The sequence below is a fragment of the Solanum verrucosum genome, unplaced genomic scaffold (assembly GCF_900185275.1).
Source record: "Solanum verrucosum unplaced genomic scaffold, falcon-dt-bn FXZP01000067.1, whole genome shotgun sequence".
Classification (NCBI taxonomy): domain Eukaryota; kingdom Viridiplantae; phylum Streptophyta; class Magnoliopsida; order Solanales; family Solanaceae; genus Solanum; species Solanum verrucosum.
In genome coordinates, this window is record NW_026020175.1 from 1,139,677 (window position 1) to 1,150,342 (window position 10,666).

At 32.1% G+C, this 10,666-nt stretch overlaps 1 protein-coding gene across 1 annotated transcript in view; it reads left to right on the plus strand.

Annotated features, from left to right (window-relative positions):
- The window catches only part of LOC125828933 (disease resistance protein RGA2-like), a 149,808-nt gene that overhangs the window by 71,085 nt on the left and 68,057 nt on the right, over positions 1 to 10,666 (plus strand). The window lies entirely within an intron of this gene.

Consider the following 10,666-nt stretch of genomic DNA (forward strand, 5'->3'; position numbering starts at 1 on the left):
GGTAATAGAACCTTAGTTTTGTTAAACTGTGTCTCTGGAATTTCGATCATAGTCTAGGGGGTACTTGTGCCTTATTCCTTTTATTTATATTCCAAGTCTATTAATGACATTTTTTAAAATAATAATTTTTTAAAAGTATATATATATATATATATAATAATAATAATAATTTTATTAAAAATGAAATAAAAAAATTAATTTATTTTTAAATATACATCTTTTTTTCAAATTAATTAAAAATAATTATGTCGTATAAAATAAAATAGCGAAAACAAAATATAATGTTGGGTTGCAGCTACAATTTATTTATGATTTATGAGGTATACAATAAAGAATGACCAAATTTCGATGAATGGAGGAGAATAATACATGCCCTTTCGAAGGCATTAAAGTTCCTCCAACCTTTTCTTTTTAATTCTCATCATTCTTCTTTTCATGGGAAATAAAAATAATATTTTTCTACTTTCTTCATTTTAATTTATTGTGTGATATAGTTTGATTTGATATAGAATTTTAATAAAGAAAAAACATTTTTTTTTTTAAGCTTATAGTTTAAAATAAGATGTTTGTGTGACTATAAATCATTTTATTAAGTGAAATAGATATTTTAAAGTTAAACTAATGCTAAAATAAATACTTATCATTTTTTATACTGATTAAAAATATTATATCTTATAAACTGAGATAAACAAAATAATATTTTAAGGAGAAAAAAAGTACATGGCTACCACAATAATATTGCAAATGGAGCAAGTATAGTGAGTCCGGAGTCAAAAGGGCAACTTTTTTCCTTTAAAAAATCAAAACGGCACATCAAAAATAATTTTAAATAAAAGGGTAAAATCGCTCTATCAGGAGCGATTTTCTTCTGACAAAAGTTGACGCCGTTCCGTTAAAAGAAATAAAAATAGCTGCATTAGCAGCGATTTTCTCAAAAATAAAACATTTTTTCTTTAAAATCGCTGCTATAGCAGCTGACTTTTTTTTTAAGGAATTAAAAAAAAAAAAAGATTAAATAAATCACTGCCTCAACAGCGATTTTACGAGAAAAAAAAATTAAAAAAAAATATCATGCGGCGTTTTAATAAAAAAAATTGAAGTTAAATCGCTACAATTTATAAAAACATAAAAATTGTGGTTAAGAATTTTTTTTAAAAAAGTTTTTTTTAATCGCTACACTTTCAGTGATTTTGATAAAATTAAAAAAAAATCAGGAATTTTTTTTAAAATGTGTTTAATCTTGCCCTTTTTGAAGTTTTTTTCTTTAAAATTCAATTATTCTTTTATTATTGTTTATGATATATAATTCCATTTTACTCATGCTTCAACAATTTTATTGAGTATACTGTTCGTGTAGTTTATCATTTTTATATTATTAATAATTAACAATAGGCATGAAAATAATAGCACATTAACAATAGGCATAAAAACACTGTCCATTAACAATTGTCCTTGATATGCCCTTTTGGAATTTTTGACAGCTTTTTTTTTATCCTTTTGGCTTCGGACTCCAAGTAAAGTCGTGTGACAAGAAAAAAAGTAGAGAAACAAAACATGTTAGGTCAAGGAATAAAAAAATAATAATATGTGGATGTCCTTCAACAATATCGAAGAAAGACAAGTTAAAACAAATTTTACTTTTCGGGGAAAATGAAAAAGATAAATAAAAGAGAAGTATTAAAAATACCTCTGAACTTGATGCAAATTATTAGTTTCGTCCCTAAATTATTGACAGGCTTAAAAACACTCTTTTACTTGACAAACTAAACTTAGATACACCCCAATATGTCACATGACATAACTAGTAGTATCAAACTCCTGTACGAGCATGCGACTCTTAATAAAAAGTCGAGAAGTGTTGAAAATGCCTCTCTACTTGACAAATTAAACTTAGATACACCTCCGATATGCCACATGATATAACTAGTAGTATCAAACTCTTGTAAGAGCATGCGACTCTTAATAAAAAGTCTAGAGAAGTGTTAGAAACACCCCTAAACTCATTTAAGGGTATATTTCACTCATGTTGTAAGACCAAATATGTATTTAAGTTAGTCCAATAAAAAAGTGTTTTTAAAACTGTTAATAATTCAGAGATGAAACTAATAATTTGCGGTAAATTTAGGGGTGTTATCAATACTTCTCTTTTGAAATAAAACTAATTGCATATGGAGCCAAATGATTGGAAAAACTTAACAAATCCTTTATTTTTTAATTATGTAGTCATAAACAAGAAATTTAAATAAAGGAGCTAGCTTGCTGATATCAACTTCATTAGCACTAATTAATATACAACTAATCTGTACCTTAAACCTAATATAGTTACGTAGAAAGCACACGAAAAAAGGGAAACAAATGCTTTTAAAAAAAGATTAAGCTTTTTAAATTTTTGACAAATAGGATCCAACAAAACCTAATCCTTTATCATCAAGTCAAATTTCACTATCCTTGATAAAAAAAAAAAATGGATGCTATGATTTTTAAATTATTATAGAGATCAATTAAAGTATTACAACACTAGGTACTTTTTTTATTTTATGATAATAGATGCAAGCATAAGATAACATATTTAAATAGTTTAGTTGAAATTGAAGATATTATAAACTAAAAAAATAAAATACAAGGCACCAACGGTGTCTTTAGTAACTGTACCTAATCTACGTAGGGATGGTTGGGGTGGATGCGGGTTCAAGGCTATGCGAGGCGGGATAGGGTGTGCGGATCTATACAAATTTTATACGAATTTAAATAAAAGGCTTAAGTCATCGACAGACATTTAAAGAGACACCTAAATTGAGGCTTGTACCTGTCACGACCCGAGCCTACACCCTGGACGTGGCTGGCACTCGAGAACCATTTATGGTCCCCAAGCGAACCCTCATCCTGGCCGACTTCAAGTGGAAGACTAACTCAAGCATACAAAGCTTAAAAATTGAATAAATATTCATGAAACTTAAATAGAAAACTTTAACTCAAAAGAAAATTCCGAATAAAATAAATTATTCAACTCGCCATAAAATAGGCAACTTAAGTCGTTAAAACATTTAATAAAATAAATGATACAAACTTCTCAACTATACTGACTATCTATGAAGCCTCTAACTGATAAAGATGGAAGTCGGGACAAGACCCACAACATCCTAACAACTGATATAACTGAAAGGTAAATGAAATCCTCCGGAAGCAAGGAGGCTCACCATAGCTAACTCGTACTATCAGATGTATCAATGAAGCTCCTGTTGATGAGCCTGGATACATGTGTTTGCATCATGAGAAGATGCAGGCCAAATGGCTTAGTACGTGGAATGTATGAGCATGTAAGGAGAGTTCTAAAGCATAACATAAGCTTGAAAAGAATCTGAAAGAAACTGAAGAACTTATCTGGCTCAACTCAACTCAACATAACTGAACTCATTTCAATATAAAACAATTTAAAACACGTGCAATATAAAGAAAATTTGTTTTAAAACATGATGCCAACTCTGTGTGTATGCAAAGATACATATAATTCTGAGGTGTATGTAAAAATACCAATAATCTGATGTATATAAATATATAAAATACTGTTGTGGGAGTTTCTCTAACCGACAACCATCACATAAGAACTATTGTGATGATACAACGATCTTCCTCACGCTACCAGCGCATCCTATACCTTGCCACAGGTATAGGACATGAACTACTAAGTGGATCCACTAGTCTATGCGAAAAGGATTCATCTAAAAAGTATGACCATTTTCTATCCATGATGGGTACATGGTATATGGAGACGTGAGTTATCTGAACTCAAGCTCATCCCCATATCGGTGCTCAATACTACTCCCAAAATATGATACTAGCTCTTTATGTTTAAAACATACTTCTTTCTGTGATTTGAGATAATTGCTCAAAACGTAGCTCAAAGGCTATCTTGGAAATCAAGGTTTCCTCTCTTGCTTTATTGTGAAAGCATTTACTCTTTAACTGAAAATTAGCCCAAAGGCTCTTTACTGAAAAACTAGCTCAAAGGCTCTTTACTGAAACACTAGCTGAAAGACTCTTTTGAAAATCTAAGTTTTCCATTCTTATTTAAATGTGAAAACATTTTAAACTCTTTTGGGAATACATAGTCCCCATATACTTTTGAAGAAATGAACTTCAACTTTACTCTTTACTGAACTCAAAACTTAAGTTTTAAAACAAAGTTAAAACATTTGTAAAAGACTTTTTAAAATATGGTTCATGCCGAATTATGGACGTGAACGACTCGATGCAAGGTTTTCAATAACCATAGATAGATCTCAATACTTGGAACTCAAGAACTTCACTAATACTACTCATTTCAAGAATGCTCAACTCAGAGGGTTCATGCGGAATTATGAACATGAACTACTCAACTCAATGACTTAAATATACTTCTCATCTCAAGATTGTTCTACTTATAGGGTTCATGCGGAATTATGGGCATGAACAATTCAACTCAAGGACTTCATGGGCAACATGTAATAGTCCCATGATTAGAAGTATAATCTCATAGGGGATTAGGAACACAATACTTAAGACTTAGAACTTGAAGATACTACTTCTCTCAAAGGTACTCAACTTATGAAGTTCATACGGAATTTATGGGCATGAACGACTCGATTCAAAGGTCAAAATATCAATAAGGAACTCATGTATATGACTCTTCTCATTATCATACTTATTTAATCAAATCTTAGTTCAAATCAATAGTTGATGGCAAAGGATTCACAATTGAACTCAAAGACTTTTCTTGGACTCTACTCTTAACTCTCTCTTGAATGTGAATTATAAATTCAAGAGTCATGGTTCATGATATGAAGAATCTAGGTGATAGTGTAGACTCATGAATACATTCTCCTCACTCTCATTCTCACTTACTTGAGTCTTGAAACAAGTTATTAGAAATTGTAAAAGACTCTTCAGAAGGACTCAAAAGGACTCTCTCAAAATGTTCGGAAGAACTCTCAAGTAGTTTGAAGTGTTTAGAATCAAAAGAAGTGAAGATGCACTTCAAAGGAGCTCAAACGGGACAACCGACGGAGGATGAGTGGGGGCAAGCGAACCTGGCGCGTTTCGGGTGCGGGGCGCTAGCCCCTAACTTCAGAGGCTGCATATGGGTGCACTGCAGGGGCGCCACCCCAGCCTTTCCCCAAGCCAAGTTAGACGAATTTCGCCTCTCGTTTTCTGATCCTAAATCGCTTTTAATCTATTTCTTTTCTCAAATTTTCCTTAAGATTCAATTACCCAAGCTAAGTACACACTAATCCACCCAAAACAATCACTTTCATCTCAAAAAATCATCACAACCCCAACAAAACAAGATTATGAATGAACTTCAAGAACACCTATCAAGAACTTAAATCCTTCAACTTTTGAGAATGAAACTTCGCTGAAAATAATATGTTTGGCGTGTGGGTGAACAAACCCAACATTATGGAAGCTTACATACCTCTAAGGGATCAAACCCATGGCGACAATCTACAACAACTCTCAAGAATTTCGACGAATGCTTCGATCATTTCTCTTTTCTCCTCTTTTCTCTTCTTCTTTTCTCTTCTTGAACTCTCAACTAAAACTCTAAGCGTAAAGTAGGATTATAAAACTGAACCTAATCATATTAGACCCCTAAAATATTACTAAAAAATGAATTAAATCTGATTGGGTAAGAAAAAGATCAAAATACCCCTCTAAAATCCGGTTTTGACTTTCCTTATCTAGATAGTCCAACTTTGAATGGACATATCTCCCTCATATGATATCGAAACTGATAAAACTCGGTGGCATTGGAAAGATAATTCAAAGATCTTCCCTACGGTATCTGGTATCACACCTAACTTATCCTGAGCTAGAAGTTATGGTCATTTGAAGTCGACCCAAAACTCATACTTAAGCATAACTTGCAAAATTTCAGATTTTGCTATTTCCAATTTAATTTCTTTTGAAACTCAAGGTGCTACATCTAGTGACCTTAACACTTAAGAAATTTTTAATTCCTTGGTAAAATATCACTCACTACGAAGAATGGTTCGAGTGTTAGCTTAAAATTTTCTGGGGTGTTACAGTACCTATTGAACACCTATACTCTTTCGAATTTGAACCATTTGAACATTTTTTGCCTACATGGTAGTTTGAGTGTGGCTCATGGACAATGAGCGCGTGAAAGCATCTAAAATTAGACTTTTTTAAATAAAAAAATCTCTGTCTTCTTCCTTGTGTTTGCTGCCATTTTTCCTCCACCTTACGACCAAGCAACAACCACCGTCGCTGTCGGAATCATATACCAGTAACACTCTTCTTCTTCCGCTTTTTATCCAGCCATCATATCATTTTATTTTTTTTCATATTTTTCATTATCACCGCCATCACATCCATTTATTCCTCTTCTTATGAGGAACCACCACCACCTTTGCCATTAAAGCCGCTACTTGTTTGTTTTTTCTTCAAATCTAGAATGATTAAAATTTTTCTTTCTTTTTTCCCGTTTTTTTTGGATCTTTGCCATATTGTTGATTTATTGAAGCAAACAAATTTGCAACTTAACTCTTATTTTGTGAGACTTATGGCAGGGCAAAAGGAACTCGAAGGGCTTATTCGGATCCTGCCGGTTGGTGACGATGAATTTGTCACTCATACAAGGCTACTACTCGCCGGAGAAAGAAGAACAAGAACCTAGTACAAGTCCGACGACGAAGAAAATGGTCAAGTTCCACAGAATCATTACAAACCCTATTTTAACTCTAACCTTTCTTCATTTTTCGAGCTCTTCCGTCTGTCCTTGACGCTTTATTCGAAATTTACTTTTCTTTTTATCGTTGAAGCAACAAAATAATAATCTTAATGGATAGGACAATAAGAAAGTTATATCTTTTTTCATGTTACTATGTGAAGTGCAGTTTGACGCATTAATGCTTGAAAATGTTGGAAATTTCAGGGCCGCCGGAGTTTTTGAACAATATTGAAGAGTTGGAAGGGATGTCCATGGACAGGATATGGTGGTGGGATAGCGGGGAAGGGATTGGGTGGTGGTCGGTCGGTCCGTCGGAATTAGAGATTATTTTCAATTTTTTTAATAGTAAATAATTTTCTTTTTCCTTAACATTATAATATATTTTAAAATAATTTTTTGATATAAATTACACATGTTATTATTTAATTTGTCAAATTGTCACGTCATCGCGAGTGTATTTCACTTATTTTATAGTTTTAGCTGATTGTCTAAAAAATGTTCAAATGGTTCAAATTTGAAAGGGTAGAGGTGTTCAATAGGTACAAGCTTGAGTTCAGGTGTCTAAGTGAATTATGCAGACAATTTTAAGTGTGTGTCGATGACTTAGCCTAAATAAAAGCTAAAAATGTTACAACTCTAATGATATATAGATGAATATTCAATGTTATTATTATAGATAGAGTTAAAAATATAAACCCAATTTTATGTTTATAAATTATAAAATAACGTAGCTATAAAATTTGATGACTTTTATTATCAAATCTTTCAAACATATTTTTGAAATTTCCTTTTCCTTTTCATTTTTTTCCTTCTTTACCATGGTGCGCTATTTTTTAGTAGAACAATTGTGTGCAAGTCAAAGGCTAATTTTATTTTATTTTAAAGAAAAAGCGGCCGGGCAGGGCTGGGCAGGGCTAAATAGAGCGGGGGTAGGGGCAGGTTGAAAAACAACAAATATTAAACAGCGCAGCTAGGTCGGATTGAATTTGGACAGGCCAAGACTTTCACCTGCCCTATTGCTATCCCTATGAATAAATGCCCTGAATACTCATGACCCTTGTTCATAGATTTTCCAAGTAATATTTGGGGAAATTTTTTAGCAAATAGTATTTGTCCATAAAATTTATTATTATTTGACAAATATTTTTGACAAATATCTCAAATTCTCAAAAGCTAGTTTTTTCTAGTATTTGGTAGGGGTGTACATGGTTTGGTTAGTTCGAATTTTTCAAATATCAAATCAATCCATTTGTGTCGAATTTTTTAATTTATAAACCAAATCAGACCAATAAAACTCAAATTTTTCAACCTTGGATTTTTTCGGGTTTTACGAATTTTCAGGTTTTTTCGAGTTTTTCCGGTAAAGTATTCATACAAGCATATAATTTACTTGTACTTCAAATATTTCTTTAGTCCTACCAAAATATAACTATCTAAGGTGTTTTGTTAAACTGGGTTTTATGCCTAACTCACACCCCAAAAACTAGCTCAAAGGAAGAAGGATTACCCAACCCTTATAAGGAGTCCACCTATCTCATTAATCACTGATATGAGACGTTTATCCCACTTTAACACCCCACCTCACGCTCAGTGCTTAGCATCTGGTGCGTGGGCAATTTTGATTTTGGGGGCCCCAACATCGAGTGAGATGGGCCAGGCTCTGATACCATGTTAAACAAGGTCTTATGTCTAACTCACACCCCAAAAGCTAGCTCAAATGGAGGAGGATTACCCAAGCCTTATAAGGAGTCCACTCATCTCATTAACCACCGATGTGAGACTTTTGTCATTCTTTAACATGTTTCTTAAGAAAATAACACAAAATATGATATGATTAATGACACTAATCCAACAAAACAAAATGAAATCGCGTAAAATAAATATTGTAAATTAACAAGTCATAATGAAAATGATTATAATTTAAAAGTACTAAATCATGCTAAAATAAGTTTAATAAGTATTAGTTACATGACTAAATATTAAAGGAGATTAAAATTAGATTATGTATTTTAATTTTCTAAACCAATGTAAAACTAAAGAACAAATATTCAATATTATTGTCATTCTTAGTGTTGAATTGATTTTCTTTTTGCATTAGTATTAATTTGATTTTGATTTCATTATAATTACCAACATCTCTGGACTATAATCTTTATTCAATAATTCAAAATTCTAAGTTTCAAACTTGAAATAATATATTAAAAGATAAAAACTATGAAAAAGTATAAGAAATATTTAAAAATTATATCAAAGTAAATATTTTTATGTATAAAATAAAATTTTAAAATTATATATATAATGTCGGGTTGGTTTGGTCTCGGGTTGAGTGTTTTTACTTAAAATCAAACCAACCCAAATATAGTCGGATTTTTTTTTTCAATACCATACCAAATCAAACCAAACCACTAGTCGGGTTTCTTTTTCAGTTTGCGGTTTAGTTTGGTTTTCGGTTCGATTTTGTACACCCCTAGTATTTGGGTCAAATCTCATTATTTGGGATCTTTTAAAAATTAAACTTTTACACCAAACTTTTATCTTTTACAAAATCACCCTCTATAGCAGTTGTTTGTATTGTATTACATAATTTTTTACGTGAACACCAAAGTAGTGATGAAATATTCAGTGAATATGAAAGTAATGATTTGGTTGTTGATGAAAATGATGAACAATTGACTCAGGGTAATTAAGTCATGTGCTTTGTCTACTTCACGATGTATGAAATGATGCTTGTTGTACTCACTCCAAACTAGCACATTGCTCCAGTGTCATAGACATTACTTGTTATTTGTTGTAACGAAGATCCAATTAACATGTAATACAAACTTATAGTTAGTTTTGATAGTTTTTAAAACTTATGGGTATAAATCATATTTTTCTAAAACAGTGAAATATGCTTCCTAAATATTATGGCCAAACACATGGTGAAATTTCACCTAAATTTTCCCCCAAAAAATATTTGCCAAGAATATTTGGAAATCTATGATCAAACGCTAGCTTAGTGGTTCTCAAATGGTGTGACGAGCAACTAGGAGAAGGAAAAATCATTTGTTGAGGTTCATTGTCCATTTAAGTGAATAGACTTATGGTTGCATGAAACTCGACTTGATATTGGATAAAAACACACAAATGATGCAGTCCTGTGCGTAATTGAAATTACACACGTAAAGATGCATCACACAAGTTTTAGATTTAAGTCATCATAGTGTTTGGATTTAAACAATGCAAATGAATGATAGACCTATCTTCTTTGTTTATTATGCACGAACGAAAGTCGTGATAAATTTCAAGAGGAAAAGCAGAGCTACATTGAAGAAGCTTGATATCAACTAGGCAATGATGCAGCAGATAAGTATTAAGTTCAAAATGTTTGATGGACTCTATTTGTAGTGTACGAAAACGGCATGTACTTTGTGTGCAAGAAACTAAAGGCCTGTGCTGTCAAATCTTATTCATACAAGTAAATAATATCTCCACTTTCAGTTTCCGCCAAATTACAATTTCACTAGTCAATCATGACACTTGAACACACATCTAAGAGAAGTCTGCTACATTCTACCATCTCGACAAGGTCCATGCATGTCGTTGTTTCAACCAAGAATCTTAAACATAGGAAACGGTTAAAAGTCAGTTTTGACACACATTTTCTATGATCCTTGCGAAATGGAGAAGCAACTCGTTATAATTGATCTAAAGCACCATTTGCAATCTTTTATGAGCAAAAACTGACTTACCTTAAATTTCCTAGCTTTGTGCAACCAGAGTCTCCAACGCGGCACCAATGTCCACTACGTTCTAGTGTGTCCCCTCAAAATATAATAATGTTGAAGACTGTGAACATAATTTGGTGAAGCATCTACTATCAACGGAATCCAAAATGAAATCTGTCATGCATCTAAGAATTCTGTGTATACCAATCATGACAACCCAATGTTATGC